This window comes from Spermophilus citellus, assembly GCF_964194105.1.
Source record: "Spermophilus citellus genome assembly, chromosome: 9".
Taxonomy (NCBI): domain Eukaryota; kingdom Metazoa; phylum Chordata; class Mammalia; order Rodentia; family Sciuridae; genus Spermophilus; species Spermophilus citellus.
The window spans coordinates 1,222,606-1,235,716 of record NC_138191.1 but is presented as its reverse complement, the minus strand read 5'-3'; positions in this window follow the sequence as shown (position 1 = coordinate 1,235,716).

Below are 13,111 nucleotides of genomic sequence, written 5' to 3'. Positions count from 1 at the left end.
AGCTGTTGTGAATTGAGCTGCTATGAAGATTGATGTGGCTGCATTACTATAATAGGCTGATTTTAAGTCCTTTGGGTATATGCAGAGGAGTGGGATAACAATGTCAAATGGTGATTCCATTCCATGTTTTCTGAGGAAGCTCCATACTGCTTTCCAGAGCCGTTGAACCCATTTGCAGTCCCACCAGCAGTGTATGAATGTACCTTTTCCCCCACATCCTCGCCAACACTTATTGTTACTTGTATTCTTGATAATTGCCATTCTGACTACAGCAAGATGGAATCTCAGTGTCATTTTAATTTTCATTTCTCTAATTGCTAGAGATCCTGACCATTTTTCATATATTTATCACCCATTTGTATGTCTTCTTCTGGAAAGTGTCTGTGAACAGACACTTTGCACATTTATTGATTGGGTTATTCATTTTTTATGTTGTTTTTTATATATATATCCTGGAGATTAATGCTCTATCTGAGGTGCATATGGCCCATTCTATAGGCTCTCTCTTCATGTTCTTAATTTTTCCTTTGCTGTGAGAAAGTTCTTTAGTTTGATACCATCCCATTTATTGATACTTGATTTTACTTTTTGTGCTCTAGGAGTCTTGTTGAAGAAGTTGGTTCCTAAGCTGATATGATGGAAACTTGGGTCTACATTTTCATCTAGCACATGCAGGGTGACTGGTCTAATACCTAGGTCCTTGATCCACTTTGGGTTGAGTTTTGTGCAGGGTGAAAGATAGGGGTCTCATTTCATTGTATTACATATGGATTTCCAGTTTTCCCAGCACCATTTGTTGAAGAGGCTGTCTTTTCTCCAATGTATGTTTATGGTGCCTTTGTCTAGTGTGAGATAACTGTATTTATGTGGGTTTCTCCCTGTGTCTTCTATTCTGTACCATTGGTCTTCAGTTCTGTTTTTGGTTCCAATACCATGCTGTTTTTGTTACTACAGCTCTGTGGTATGATTTCCTAATGTCTCTTTCAGTCAATTCATCAATTGATGTATTGCTTTACTTTTCTTGATGAGGATCGCTTTGGCTATTCTGGGCCTATTATTTTTCCAAATGAATTTCATGACTATTTTTTCTATTTCTGTTAAGAACATCATTGGAATTTTAATAGGAATTGCATTAAATCTGTCATGCTTTTGATAGTATGGCCATTTTGACAATATTAATTCTGCCTATCTGAGGGCCTGGGAGATCTTTCCATCTTCTAAAGTGTTCAATGTATTTCTTTAGTGTTCTGTGGTTTTCATTGTAGAGTCCTTTCACCTCTTTTGTTGATGTGGCTGCATTACTATAATAGTAATATATAATATTATTCCCAAGTATTTTATTTTCTTTGAGGCTACTGTGAATGGGATAGTTTTCCTAATGTCTGTGTGAGTCAATTCATTGACTGATGTACAGGAATACAATTGACTTATGGGTGTTCATTTTATGTCCTGCTACTTGGCTGAATTCATTCATGAGTTCTAGAAGTTTTCTGGTGGAGATTTTTGTGTCTTCTAAATATACAATCATGTCATCAACAAATAGGGTTAGTTTTGTTTTTCTTTTTCTATTTGTATCCCTTTAATTTCTTTCCTGGGTCTAATTGCTCCGGCTAGAGTTTCCAGGATTATGTTAAGCAGAGGCCGTGAAAAAAGGCATCCCTGTCTTGTTCCAGGTTTTAGAGCAAATGCTTTCATTTCTCTCCATTTAGAATGATGTTGATGGCTCAAGCAGTAGCGCGCTCGCCTGGCATGCGTGCGGCCCGGGTTCGATCCTCAGCACCACATACCAACAAAGATGTTGTGTCCGCCGAGAATTAAAAAAAATAAATAAATAAATATTAAAAATTAAAAAAAAAATAGAATGATGTTGACATTGAGTTTAGCATGGATAGCTTTTACAATGTTGAGGTGTGTTCCTACTATCCCTAGTTTTTCTAGTGTTATGAACATGAATGGATGCTGTATTCTGTCAAATGCTTTTTCTGCATCTATTGAGATACCCATGTGATTCTTGTATTTAAGTCTACTGATGTGATGAATTATGCTTATTGTTTTCCATAAGTTGAATCAACCTTGCAACCCTGGGTTGAACCCCACTGGATTGTGGTGTACTATCTTTTAAATATGCTTTTGTATGCAGTTTGCCAGTATTTTATTAAGAATTTTTGCGTCTATGTTCATCAGGGATATTAGTCTGAAATTTTCTTTCCTTGATGTGTCTTTGTTTGGTTTGGTATCAGGGTAATACTTGCTTCATAGCATGAGTTTGGAATGCTTCCCTCTTTATTTCATGGAATCATTTGAGGAGGACTGGTGTTAGTTCTTCTCTGAAGGTCTGGTAGAACTCAGCTGAGAATCCATCGGGTCCTGGGCTTTCCTTTCATGGTAGGCTTTTGATGGTGTCTTCAATTTCAAGCATTGATCTGTTTAAATTTTCTATGTCCTCCTGATTCAATTTGTGTTGATCATATGTCTCTAGAAATTTGTTTATGTCTTCAAGATTTTCTATTTTATTGGAGTATAAATTTTCAAAATAGGTTCTGAATAATAGATTATTTTATTTCAGTAGTGTCCATTGTGATATTTCCTTTTTTTATCACAAATAGTAGTAATTTGAATATTCTCTGTCTTTCTCCTTGTTAGTTTGGCTAAGGATTTATCAATTTTATTTACTTTTTCAGAGAACCACTTTTTTGTTTTGTTAATTTTTTAAATTATTTCTTTTATCAATTTCATTGATTTCAGCTCTGATTTTAATTATTTCCTGTCTTCTTCTGCTTTTGGTGACGTTTATTCTTTTTCTAGAGATATAATGTTAGGTTATTTATTTGTTGACTTTCTACTCTTTCTTTTAATATTTTTTAGTTGTAGTTGGACACAATACCTTTATTTTATTGATTTATTTTTATGGGGTGCTGAGGATCAATCAAGGCCTTGCACGTGCTAAGTGTGCACTCTACCTCTGAGCCACAACCCTAGCCCCAACTTTCTACTCTCTTAATGAGTGTGCTCAGTGCAATGAACTTTCCTCTTAGCACTGCCTTCATAGTGTCCCAGGGATTTTGCTATGTTGTGTCATTATTCTCATTTACCTCTAAGTATTTTTGAATTTCATCCCTGATTTCTTCTGCTATCCATTGATCATTCAATAGTGTATTTTGTAGTCTCCAGGTGTTAAGGGTAGCTTCTATTTTATTTTATTTCATTTTATTTTATTTTAGTTGTAGTTGGATACAATAACTTTAATTAATTTATTTATTTTTATGTGATGCTGAGGATGGGCCTTGCCCATGCTAGGCAAGCACTCTACACTGAGCCACAACCCCAGCCCCTCTATTTTTTATTTTTATTTTTTTATTTTATCATTGATTTCTAATTTCATTCCATTATCTGATAGGATGAAAGGTATTATCTATCTCTCTCTCTCTCTCTCTCTCTCTCCCTCCCTCCCTCTTTTTTTTTTTTTTTATTTGCTAAGAATTGCTTTGTGGCAATGTTTTTTCCCATCCTTCTACCTTCAGCCTGAGGTTGTCTTTGCCTGTGAGGTGAGTCTCTTGGAGACAGCATATTCTTGGGTCTTATTTTTCAATCAAATCTGCCAGTCTGCATCTTTTTTGATTGATGAGTTTAGGGCATTTACTTTTAATGTTACTATTGATATATGATTTTTATTCCCTGTCATTTTATTTTAATTTGAATTAGTTTATCATTGACTCATTGTTCTTTTAGTGTAGTTCCTCTCTTTGCTGGTTTCACTTTTAATTTTTATTTCTTCTTCATGAAATATCTTGAATGTGTTTCATAGTGCAAGCCTTCTAGTTGTGAATTCTTTAACATTTGCTTATCATGGAAGGTTTTTATTTCATCATCAATTCTGAAGCTTATTTTTTCTGGGTATTCTTGGCTGGCATCCATTTTCTTTCAGAGATTGGTATTTAAGACCTCCTTGCTTTGAGGGTCTGGGTTGAGGGTCTTGGGTTTTCCTTTAAATGTTACCTGTTGTGTTTCTCTAGAAGTCTTTAAAAATTCTATCCTTATTCTGTATGTTAGGCATTTTCATAATAATGTGGCTTGGTGTGGGTCTGTTGTAATTTTGTATATTTGAGGTCCTGTAAGCCTCCTGTATTTGATTTTCCATTTTATTCTTAGTTTTAGGAAATTTCCTGATATTATTTCATTGAAAAGATTGTGCATTCCTTTTCTTTGTATCTCTGAGCCTTCATCTATCCCAATAAATATTTAATTTTGTTTTTTCAGTTTATTCCATATTTCTTTTAAAATATTTTTTTAGTTGTTGTTTGACCTTAATTTTATTTATTTACGTTTGGTGCTAAGAATTGGACCCAGTGCCTCACACATGCTAGGCAAGTGCTCTACCACTGAGTTACAATCTCAGCCCTTACTCCATATTTCTAAGCCATTCTGTCCATGGTCTCTTAACATCTTTTCTCCAGGGTCAACTTTGTTTTCAAGATACACACACACACACACACACACACACACACATATAAACCATATTTTTTATAAAGTATATACATATATATATATATGCATAGGGCTGGAGTTGTAGCTCAGTGGAAGAGCATTTGCCTAGCATGTGTGAGGCACTGGGTTCAATTCTCAGTACCACATACAAATAAAGAAAAGGTCCATCAACAAGTAAAAAATGTTTTAAAATATATATATGCATATATTTTTTTCTTGTACCAGGGATTGAACCCAGGGGTGCCTAAGCATTGAGCCACATCCTTAGCCCTTTTTAGTTTACATGTTATGTTGAGACAGTCTCGCTGAGTCTCCTAAGGCCTCACTAAGTTACTGAGGCTGCTTTTGAACTCTTAATCCTCCTGCATCAGCCTCCCAACCTGCTGGGATTACAGGTATGCATCACCATGCCTGGCAAGATCATACATTTTGTCTTCATTGCCTGAAACTCTGTCTTCCAAGTGATCTAGTCTGTTGGCAAAGCTTTCCATTGAATTTCTAATTTGGTTTATTGATTTCTTCATTTCAAGGATTTCTGCTTGTTTTTATTTTCCTAGAATCTCTGTTTATTGAAGTGATGTTCACTTCCTGTATTTTCTCTGATTTCACTCCTTGTTGCTGGCACGGACTCCCCCCGGCCCCCAGGGCTTGGATCCAGCCCTGATTTTTGTGCACGTCAAAGAGGCCAGCTCACAGGGCCTTGAAGGAGCTCACAAGGCCTTGAAGGATTTGTGGTGTCTGTTTTCATATTATTTCAGCCTGTAATGGTCATGTGGGGACGCCCTGACCTGCTTGGGTCTGATAAGGTTCCTGGTTGAAGGCTCATTATGAGTCGACATGAACCACCTGTTTTCCCCTCCTCCTTGCTCCCGCCTACTAGTGGCTTTCTATTCTATCTGAAAGAAATATATAAGTATGAGCTGAGATAATAAAGTCAAATTCCCCCTGGATGAAGGACCTCGGACTCCTGTGTCTTTTTAATCCCGACGTCTCCCGCTGGACTCGGCCCATTCGCCGAACACGTGCGGCACCTTGTACCATCCTTTGTTTTGTCGTTTAACTCTGTACATTCTAAACTCCTTCTCTGACACTTCTTCCACTGGGGTGTTGATGGATTCTGTTGTTGGAATATCTTGATTTATTTGGGGTGATTTGTCCCCTTGCTTTTTCGTGTTGTTTGTGTGTCTACCCATCTAACAGTGTGGATCTGAGGCAGCAGAATTTCTACCCTATGCACTTGGTGTCCCTGAAGCTTTCCAGTACCTAACTTGCTGAGAAGTTGCCTGTCTTCTTGGTTTCACCACAGAGCAGCCAGGAAAGCAATCTCCTCTATTCCTTCATCTTGAAAACCCTCTGCACTTTTCTCTATATTTCATAATTAAAGGGAAAAATTTTATCTTGGTTAGTTTCCTTTTAGCCTATCTTTAATATAGGCTGCACACACTAGGCTAATTGTATTATTATATTGTCTCATTTGATTTATGCAACAATTTTGAAGTACTGATATTCTTTTTCAAATGACACTTGCAAAATTGAGGCCTAGCAAATTGAAAGAGTCAGTCCATGGTCAAACAGAAGAAACTGGTGGTTCCAGGATCATAAGGGAGGCCCTCCCTGCCAAAGGCAGACAAAACCTAATGTTTTTGTCATAATATTCGTTGGTCCGATAGGCCTGGAAACCAGTATCCACGCAGTTCCCAGCCATAGCATTTGTGGCTGACACTCTAAAAAACTGTTCATCTTGGCAAGGCAGTAAAAGTTGACTTCAGCTGTGGCTTATGTATCTTACATTTGAACAAAGAAGCCTCCTCCTGCTGCTGGAGAAAAATAGATGGCTCTTCATCAAACTAGATTGCAAGGAAAGCAAAAGGAGGCAGAGAGAAGCAAAGTGCAGAGGCAAAGCAAAGCTGCCCCCCAGGAGCCAGCCGTATTCATATCAATAGGTTACATTCAGTCACTGGCATCCTTAGTACATATTGTTCATTATGTCACCAAGCAGGTCACAGAGTTGGCAACATCATGCAGCTTATTCCTTAGGTACATACTAAGCTGCAAGTGCAATGTTAGGAGCGTTGTGTAGCTCTCAATAATGTCCATTGTATAAAGTTACTGTTATGTGGACAGGTTCAGACACAGTGAAACATATGGTTGTCTAACAAGAGAGTTCCTTTATTCCCAGGAGCTGAGTGTTTGAGATCAAGGTTTTGAGGCTGATAAGACTCTAGCTGAGCCTCCTCATGGAAGGCATTGCCACAGCAGCTAGGCATTGCACATGCATTAGTTATCTTACTAGTTCCTGGGAGAAACTGCAGAATATTCCAACAGTGGAAAACAAAACACCTGCTATTCCTCGGGAATTTGCTCACCAGATGGAATTCTCTGACGTGTACATTTCCACAGCCAGAACCCTTACACCAGATCAGTTTGTAGGACTCATGGCTTCTACTGGCAATGTCCTAAATTCCTGCTGAGCTTCCTGTGACTCTAAGTGGTTTTCTTTGACTACTGATGTTAGAACTGCCTCCTGCTCTGCCAGGATATCAGAACCTTCTGGGACTTTGCAGACCTGAGTTTGGTACTTGAGTAGGCACGGGGAACACCACACTCCTTCCTGCCATGGTGTCATGCCTTTCCCATTAGGCTAGGTTTCAGAGCAGTGAGGAGGGGGTCACCAAACACCTGAGAGAGGTTGACAACATGCTGGCAACCACCAACACCGAAGTGTAGCTGACCCCTCAGGCATTTTCAGTTGGGGGAAAAAAACAATACTTTTTTTCTTCTCTCCTTCTCCTTCTTCCTGGAGATTGAACCCAGAGGTACTTAACCACTGAGCCGCATCCTCAGCCCTTTTATTTTGAGACAGGGTTTGGCTGAGTTAGCTAGGACCTCCATAAGTTGCTGATACTGACTTTGAACTTTTGATCCTCCTGCCTTAGCCTCTGGAGTTTAAAGAGATTATAGGCATAAGGCATGAGCCAGGATGCCAGCTCCCACCCACCCCCACCCTCACCCCCCAAAAAGACTTCCGACAGTTAAGAATAACTGTTTACAATTTGTACTGCCATTTGAGGAGAAGGGATACCAAGGAACATCCACAATTGGTCAGGCCACTGATGCATATCAGGGGAAAATGAGACTGAGAGGGTAGCACTCCTTTCTGACTATGAAGGCAACAAGCAAGGGCTGGGGATGGGAAGGAAAAAGAAACCTTAAATTTGAAGAGGTGGCTTTAGGTGTAAAGGATGGTTTAGAATGATGTCTAAAGGCATTTCCGAAAAGGACATAGGATGTGCTAGCGAGGCAGCCATCACTGAAGTCTGACGAAAGGGAGGAGGTCGGTAGGAAAACTGCCCTAGTGGAAGCCCCAGGAGATGAATGTGGTCCTGGCTCCTGTTCAAGAGTTCCTATTAGATATTCCTGAGAAGAAAGCAGAGAATTGTGACCCGGGTGTCCTGAGAATATGAGCAAGATCGCAAGATATCAGGGCGGGGCTGTTCCTGTACACATGATGAACCTGTTAGTTCCACTATTAGAACCATCACTGCAAGTATCCCAAGTCAATACCTTCTTTCCAAGAAAAGTCAACTATTTCTAGATACAGATTCTGCTTTGCTCAACTAGATTAGTTGTGCCCTGGGGACTTCGGAATGTTCCTGAAGTCTCTACAGATGGGCGTTTCCCCCTCATTGCAAGAATCACATACGCTGCAGTAAAGACCAAGTAACCGCACTACAGATTACCGCCCATTGCGCAAATTCAGGCTTCTGCGAACCGCCCACTCATTTTTTTTTTTGAGAGAGAATTTTTAATATTTGTTTTTCAGATTTCCGTGGACACAACATCTTTATCTTATGTGGTGCTGAGAATGGAACCCAGCGCCCCGCGCATGCAGGCGAGCGCATTACCAATTGAGCCACCTCCCCAGCCCAAACCGCCTACTCTTTACACCCTGGAAGGGCAGGGCCAGGCAGGTAGGCCAGGAGCAACCGCAGGTCCTTCTGGATCTAAGGTCTAACAGAGCTTTTTCTCATTCTGGGCCTGGGGAGTATTCTGGCCCATGACGAAGAAGCGCCCCCTGCCGGACCCTCCTTTCATTAAGGTTGGAAGATCCGGAAACGGTTGTGAGAAGACCGGTCTGCCCCGACGTTTGCAACCCACCCCCTCGGCCGCAGCAGAAGCGTCAGCCTAAGGTGACTAGCAGGTATTAAGTCCCACCGGGACAGTGAACATAACGGAAAAGCCAAGGTAACTTACGGTAAGCCTAGTGTAGGGAAAACAAAGAAACGACACCCAAAACGCCAGCCACGTTAGCGGAACAAAAGGGAGGACTAACCAAAGACAACAGCTGCTTTTTGGTACCGAAAACGCCAGGGGAAAGCGCGAACGCAGTCCCCCACTACCACAAATTATGCAGTCGAGTTTCCCACATTTGGGGAAATCGCAGGGGTCAGCACATCCGGAGTGCAATGGATAAGCCTCGCCCTGGGAAAACCACCTTCGTGATCATGGTATCTCCCCTGCCAGGTAAGTATGAGTTGCTCGCCTTCTCGCCCACCTCAGCCTCACACGCCCTTCACTGTACACACACGGTCACTTTACTTCACGCACTTCCGGGCTCTCTTGGCCATTACACACAGCGGATACGACCCGTCTCGAGCAACATTCCTGCACTTGCTCCCACAACACGGGGAAATGCACCGCGTTTAAGCTTCAGGTGCCCAAACAGCAGCCCCTGCGCTGTCTTATCTACATAAACCACGCCCTATCTATGGCGTCACGCGTGGCGCCCTGCCCTACGCTACACGCCCCGCCCCTCGTCCGCTCCTCCCTCTTCCGCACGGTCCACCCGGCCTAGCACGCGCAGCTCCGGGCGGGGCAAGTGCCTTCGGCCTCAGCCTCTTTCCCTCACGCCCCGCCCGGTGTCAGGGCGGTGCGCGGAGAACAACTCCAAGACTGTGTGCTTCCAAGTCGTGATCAAAAAGATCGATTTGAGCCGGGCGCAGAGGCACACGCCTGGGATCCCCGTTACTCCGGAGCCCGAGGCAGGAGGATCGCTCACTCGGCGAGACCCTGTCTCAAAATGAAAAGGGCTGAGGATGTTGCTCAGGGCCAGAGTGTCCCTGGGTACGATTTTCAGAACTGAAAACACGCACGGTTTTATTCACTTGGAATTCACCAGCAGCCAATGAATTCTAGGCCCCTAGAATTAGCATTCCCCCAAATGGGTCTTTGAGTTTATGTTCTTCCAGCATCCAACTGTAAGAAGACGGGTAGAAGAGAATGGTGGGAACACGAAGTTCAGAGAATCTGTGAAATGAGCCTATTGTGTGGAACCCCCACATGCTTTCTCTGCCCAAAAGCAATATCCGTACCTCCTCCTGGCCTGAGGCTGAGGACCAATGCCAGTCAGGGTAGCTAAGGTATGATGGGGGGTCCAGATGAAGCCAGATTTAAAGATAGTCAGTGTAGTTAGATAAATCGGGTCTAATATCGAGTAAGATCCAAAATGGAGGCCATGTTGGGAATGAAGTCCGGGAAAAGCAGAAGAACTCTTGGAATGTTAATGTCCCCAAGGCCCAGAGCCCATCCCAAAGAAGTGTCAATGAAACAGCTCCCAGCAAACTTGAAGATGCTGACCCAAAAGTCCTTCCTGCCCAGATTACCCCTTTGGCTCACCTGGGCCCCACCCTTGACAGAACAAAGGACAGGAATGTGACCGAAATGCGGGAAAGCTAAAGAAGTCTTTTTTTTTTTTTTTTTTTTTTTTTTTAAAGAGAGAGTGAGAGAGGAGAGAGAGAGAGAATTTTTAATGTTTATTTTTTAGTTCTCGGCGGACACAACATCTTTGTTGGTATGTGGTGCTGAGGATCGAACCCGGGCCGCACGCATGCCAGGCGAGCGCGCTACCGCTTGAGCCACATCTCCAGCCCTAAAGAAGTCTTTAGCAATAAAAAGGGGAGACATGGATTCCACCTCTTGGGTCCTCTTCTTCCTCCGGGGAAGTCTTTTCTGCTGTCCTTTACTAAACTTCTACTTTCCACTCTGACCTTGCCTCTGCGTGCTTCTCTGGTGTTACACTTCAACATTGGGGAAGCAAGGACTGTCACCGGTAAACAGCCGTAACACAGAGAGGATGGTGAGTGATCATCACTGGTTACCAAACAGGAGCATGGGTTTTTAGCTTCTGTGATCCTGCTCCTGGGCACTCCAAAATGCTAACAATTAACTTCTGCTTCCCCGCTCTTAGGCACAGACCCAGAAAAGGAAAGAGAAGACGATAATTAAAAGAGGGATTCTAAAAAATAGTGAGATGCTCCTCCTCCCACGGACACCCACCTCTTGGGCCCCTTCTCTTGGAAGAGTCTGTCACTATCACTTTCTTTCTTAAATAAAACTTGCTTTCTCTGATTGACTTGGCATTTCTCAGGTGTTCAATCTTCAACACTGGGGAACAGGGACCAGTTTCTGTTCTCCAAAACCAGTATCAGAACCTGAGGACTCAAATGCCAAAGCAGATACAACACTACCACTGAGCTCCAGACCTAACCCAAAAGCTTCTCACGTTAACCAAATTCTACTCAAGTTTTTTTTTTTTAAAGAGAGAGTGAGAGAGAGAGAGAGAGAGAGAGAGAGAGAGAGAGAGAGAAAGAAAGAATGTTTAATATTTATTTTTTAGTTCTCGGCAGACACAACATCTTTGTTGGTATGTGGTGCTGAGGATCGAACCCGGGCCGCACGCATGCCAGGCGAGCGCGCTACCGCTTGAGCCACATCCCCAGCCCTCTACTCAAGTTTTTGTCTTTATTTCTTTTTTGGTACCAAGGATTATAACCCAGAGGTGCTTAAACTTGAGCCACATTCCAAACCTTTTATTTATTTTGAAACAGGGACTGTAAGAGTAAAAGAAATTGAAGTTAAAGTGTAAATGACCGGGCATTGTAAAGTTTCCAAGCTGCAGGGCCCAGTGAGCGATCCTCCTGCCTCGGGCTCCGGAGTAACGGGGATCCCAGGCGTGTGCCTCTGCGCCCGGCTCAAATCGATCTTTTTGATCACGACTTGGAAGCACACAGTCTTGGAGTTGTTCTCCGCGCACCGCCCTGACACCGGGCGGGGCGTGAGGGAAAGAGGCTGAGGCCGAAGGCACTTGCCCCGCCCGGAGCTGCGCGTGCTAGGCCGGGTGGACCGTGCGGAAGAGGGAGGAGCGGACGAGGGGCGGGGCGTGTAGCGTAGGGCAGGGCGCCACGCGTGACGCCATAGATAGGGCGTGGTTTATGTAGATAAGACAGCGCAGGGGCTGCTGTTTGGGCACCTGAAGCTTAAACGCGGTGCATTTCCCCGTGTTGTGGGAGCAAGTGCAGGAATGTTGCTCGAGACGGGTCGTATCCGCTGTGTGTAATGGCCAAGAGAGCCCGGAAGTGCGTGAAGTAAAGTGACCGTGTGTGTACAGTGAAGGGCGTGTGAGGCTGAGGTGGGCGAGAAGGCGAGCAACTCATACTTACCTGGCAGGGGAGATACCATGATCACGAAGGTGGTTTTCCCAGGGCGAGGCTTATCCATTGCACTCCGGATGTGCTGACCCCTGCGATTTCCCCAAATGTGGGAAACTCGACTGCATAATTTGTGGTAGTGGGGGACTGCGTTCGCGCTTTCCCCTGGCGTTTTCGGTACCAAAAAGCAGCTGTTGTCTTTGGTTAGTCCTCCCTTTTGTTCCGCTAACGTGGCTGGCGTTTTGGGTGTCGTTTCTTTGTTTTCCCTACACTAGGCTTACCGTAAGTTACCTTGGCTTTTCCGTTATGTTCACTGTCCCGGTGGGACTTAATACCTGCTAGTCACCTTAGGCTGACGCTTCTGCTGCGGCCGAGGGGGTGGGTTGCAAACGTCGGGGCAGACCGGTCTTCTCACAACCGTTTCCGGATCTTCCAACCTTAATGAAAGGAGGGTCCGGCAGGGGGCGCTTCTTCGTCATGGGCCAGAATACTCCCCAGACCCAGAATGAGAAGCTCAACAACTCTCAGTAAATGTTTCTTGTGGCCTAAGTGAACTGGGCTCCATGGTAACAGCTGGCAGGGGGGGAGGAAAGGCAGGGGGGGAGGAAAGGCAGGGGGGGAGGAAAGGCAGGGGGGGAGGAAAGGCAGGGGGGGAGGAAAGGCAGGGGGGGAGGAAAGGCAGGGGGGGAGGAAAGGCAGTGGGGGAGGAAAGGCAGGGGGGGAGGAAAGGCAGGGGGGGAGGAAAGGCAGGGGGGGAGGAAAGGCAGGGGGGGAGGAAAGGCAGGGGGGGAGGAAAGGCAGGGGGGGAGGAAAGGCAGGGGGGGAGGAAAGGCAGGGGGGAGGAAACTCTCCCCTCCTCAGGTGTTGTCCTTGAAGGGTTAACTTATCCAGAACAGTGAAAGATAAAAGCTGCTTTTATGTGAACTTCTCAGACTGTGAACTTTTGAACCCCTCGCCTTACACACTGGGTATAAAACTCTGTCTGAAACTACCTGAACTCGGGGTTCAGGGGATTGATTGATTACAGCAAAATCTGTGCTCTTTGAGCCTGGCTGCAGCCAAATAAAACTCTTTCCTGCTGTCTCTGTGCCTTGCTTCGTCTGTCCCTACAACAGAGCATTTACGTCCATTTTAGCAAA